A 4,118-nucleotide genomic window follows, 5' to 3' on the forward strand; every position below is an offset into this window, starting at 1 on the left:
AATGATTAGACATGTTTTTTTATAATTGTCATTAGTGATTATCTCAATTTCGGCTAAAAGAATTGACAAAATCCTACACACTGTGCCTTTAAATTAATGGAAGAAAATATTTCTTTTGGGAAAAAATATTTTCATTCTATAAACATTTAAACCTTATCTAGAAGTATAATATGAAGTCTATAATAACTTTCACTTTTAACTGTTTAGAAAACTTATTGCTTCGCATTTCATGTTATTTTTTACTGTTTTTATTCATGATTCAACAAAAGTCATTCTTGCTTTTGTAATAAATGACTATAAAAGACAAAGCTGGTTCCTTATCTTTGAGTATTTTGGACTGAGATAAGAATTCACTGTTACATCATACAATCACACACTTTTGTAAATGAGAGTCTGATTAAAACAAGTGAATCAATATTGATCAGAAAATCTGATCTGGTGCCCCAGCTTGGCAAACAGTTATTGCCCTTTCTGTTTTCTCTACCAACTCACTACAACTACATAGAAAGATTTATCATTTAATAACTCTTTTACTTTATACAGTAAGGCAATTGACTTCTGCGATTTTTTAAAACATTTTATATGAGATTTCCATGTCAGCTTTTCATCAGTGCCACCCAAAAACTTCACCTTACCGTTTCTATAAATCTCATTTTCTTTCTGTTACCAAATATCATGTAATCTGTTTCATCAAAATTTAATAACTAAAGTTGATACCAGGTTTGTATTTTCACAAAGTCTGCCTGTACCATGTCCAACATTCATTTAATATTTTCTCCTCAAAAAAAAAAAAAAGTTTTATCATCTGCAAACAAAATACTTCAGAAACCCTGACACATTGACCAAAACATTCATATATTAAATAGTTTTGGTCCAAGCATAGAACCCTGAGGAACTCCACATGCGATATTTCACAGTTCAGATCTTACATTATTTACTTGAAGAAATTGTTTCCTGTTATTCAGATAACTAGACACCCACAGTAGTGCTAATCCAATAATGCCATATTCATTCAGGTTTTTAAGGAGAATAATGTGGTCAGTAGTGTTGAAGGCATTCTTCAAGTCAACAAAAATGCTAACACAATACTGTTTTTGATACTTTGAGCAAGAAACCCAACCCCAAACTGCTCCCCGGGCACTTACATGTCTGCCTGCTGCTCCACTTGGGTGTGATGGGTCAAACGAAGAGCATAAATTTCATCATTACATGGGAACATGATGGCGAATAAAGTACATTTACACGTTTTAATGTTTACCAAATATTTATTTAGAAATTTATTGCACCAGGGGTCTGAGAGTGACGTCATTTAAACATGTGTCCCGTACATGTTGCAGATTTATAAGCAGAATTTCACTTGATCCTGCCCAGACACACACTTAAACAAGTTTATTTGTCAAAATGATTTATTCATCAAATAATCACACCATTATTTTTCAGCCACACAGTAAACCTGTTTAACTGACAGAAATGTCTCATGATAGTAAACAACATCTGTCAGGGTGAACCTGATTGTTTCATGCTGTGGTTTTTGGTTTATTTTTATACTTTTGACCACCAGATGGTGCCAAAGAAGAGTAATAGGAGTTAAAACCTTTTTTCCAAACACGCCATAATTTGCCCATCACTACATCAAGCTCAAATGTCTGTAAAAGTTTGACAGATCTGGTCGATGGTTAACTTTCCTGTAAACCTTTGAAGTGCACTTTCAAAGCCTCTGGTATCACTGATCCTGTGATTTTTACCAAATGAAACAAATTCTGCTTCTGAAACAGAGGTCTATAAAGAAAAGATTACTAAGTAAAAGTAAAATTACATAAACAGAAAACGACTTTGGTAAAAATAAATGTCACTGATGAGAAAACTACTCAAGCAAAAGTCATAAAACTGTTCACAAAAATTGGGAAAGTAAAAGTAAAGTACTTTTACACACTCTCTAAGAAATAAACTGTTGAATTTACTGAACCAAACTGGTTCCACTAGGCCAGGTTGACTAGATTTGAGCAATATCTGTATATTATTTGCTCAGTTTACTCAACTAGTTATGGAAGCCCATTTCCGCCACCCTGACAAAAAATAAATAAAACTTGTATCTCATAATTATGACTTAGCTGTCTCATAATTATGAGATAGCTTATGTCATAATTATGACTTAGCTATCTCATAATTATGACTTAGCTATCTCATAATTATGACTTAGGTATCATGAGATAGCTAAGTCATAATTATGAGATAGTATCTCATAATTATGACTTAGCTAATTCATAATTATGACATACTATCTCATAATTATGAGATACAAGTTTTATTTATTTTTTATCAGGGTGGCGGAAGTGGGCTTCCATAACTAGTCTTAGTGGCGCCAGTTGACATGACTTTGTTTTGTAAATTTAACACTTCTTTTTTTGCAGAAACATCTTTTTTCATGATGAGTTCGAACATATTTAATTTGTAACGAGTAGGTGTTACTTGTTACATAAACAAGTAAAAGTATCATTTTTAGTTTTAAAATCTAACAAAATAAAAGTAAAACTATCTATTTACAAAAACAATTGGTAAAATTACAAATCCTCAAAAAAAAAAAAAAGCTACTTACGAAGTAAATGTATTTAGTTACTATAAACCCTGCTGAGACATGAGTTGATTTATCGACACACATGCTGGAGCTCCTCATCACTTTGATATAAAGTATTTTTTAGATGTAAATACTTGTTAAAAAGTAAGAAACAATTCACTTGTTGTCGTGTTTAAGCTGTGTGTGGTGAGGTGGGGTTGGGGGGTGGTTGTGCGTCCTGTTACTCTATATTCATAACTTCCTGTATTTTAATCAAATTGACAGTAAACATTGTCTGGTTAAGCATCACTTTTTTGTTTTTGTAAATTTGGGTTGGAGAGTAACATGATTTCAGTCTGTCTTGTATGCAGAGGTGACAATAAAACTACTTGAGACTTGCGAAGTCTTTTTTGTCATTTACACTGAACAGTAAGTGGTGGATATATGAAATACAATTTTGTGAGAATGAATGACAAAAAGATTATTTTATCATTAGTATTTCATTTATTCATTTATATAAAAATGCCCAGTCCCAGATTCTAGTGTGCTGTGAGTCAGATAGGCTTGTCCACAGACCGGTGTGACATCACTGCACTGGACGGGGCTACAGGAAGCAAGGGGGGGCAACTGCCTCCCTGTTGTAGAGCCTTGCCCCCCCCAGCTGCCCCCTCCAGCAGCTCCCTTACTTTCATGTTTCTAAAATATTTGTAATTACTAATTGTTTTTTTAGTCCAAAAGCCCATTACAACCTTTAAAATAAATATTTATTTACCAAAACTATATAATTTTAAATATACACTGAGGCCCCTGAAAACCTTAGTTACGGCCCTGCATCAAACACGGCCTGCCGCTCTGCAGGTGGAACATGTGTCACATTGACGAGGCAGTCTGTCTGCTGCAGAGTGGAGCCACTGAGCTTCCAACTTTCTGCAGGTAAAGGAAGTTTCTCTAGCTGATGTTTTAACACACAACAATAAAGTTAAGTTTGCAATGAATGAAATGTCTACTAAAGTGTCCAACATTCACGGTGTAACGACGACAGTGATTTAGCGTTAACTTATTTCCGTAGATAGTTTTGCTTACAATAAGTAGGGTAACAGTTAATGTAAAAGTTTAGATAAAAAAAATAAGGTTTCAGGTTTGCTTTTTAGGGGCTGCATTTTCACTAATGCCTTTTTTGATCAATATCATGGCAATGAGGCACAATTAAACCACGTTACATTTGTTTTGTCGGATCAAGAAAATAAATAAGCTGAAATGATAATGATATGATAATAACGGGCTAATTTTAAAAAATCTCGATGCTTGCACATTGCAGAGCAAAATGAAAAAGAAATTTAAAAGTAGATATATTGACAGTTATTATTTTTGTTTTTGCAAAAAAGCAAGGGATGATAAGGAAGAAGAGAATGAGAGTTGAGAAAGGTAGACAGAGAGACCGGAGGGTCACAGGTGAAGAAGCCCACTGAAAGTGCAACAGGTGAAGAAGATGAGGAAAGTGATGTCAGCATAAGTGGTGAAGAGAGAGAGAGAGAGAGAGAGAGAGAGAGAGAGAGAGAGAGAG

The sequence above is a fragment of the Austrofundulus limnaeus genome, unplaced genomic scaffold (genome assembly GCF_001266775.1).
Source record: "Austrofundulus limnaeus strain Quisiro unplaced genomic scaffold, Austrofundulus_limnaeus-1.0 Scaffold1603, whole genome shotgun sequence".
Classification (NCBI taxonomy): Eukaryota; Metazoa; Chordata; class Actinopteri; order Cyprinodontiformes; family Rivulidae; genus Austrofundulus; species Austrofundulus limnaeus.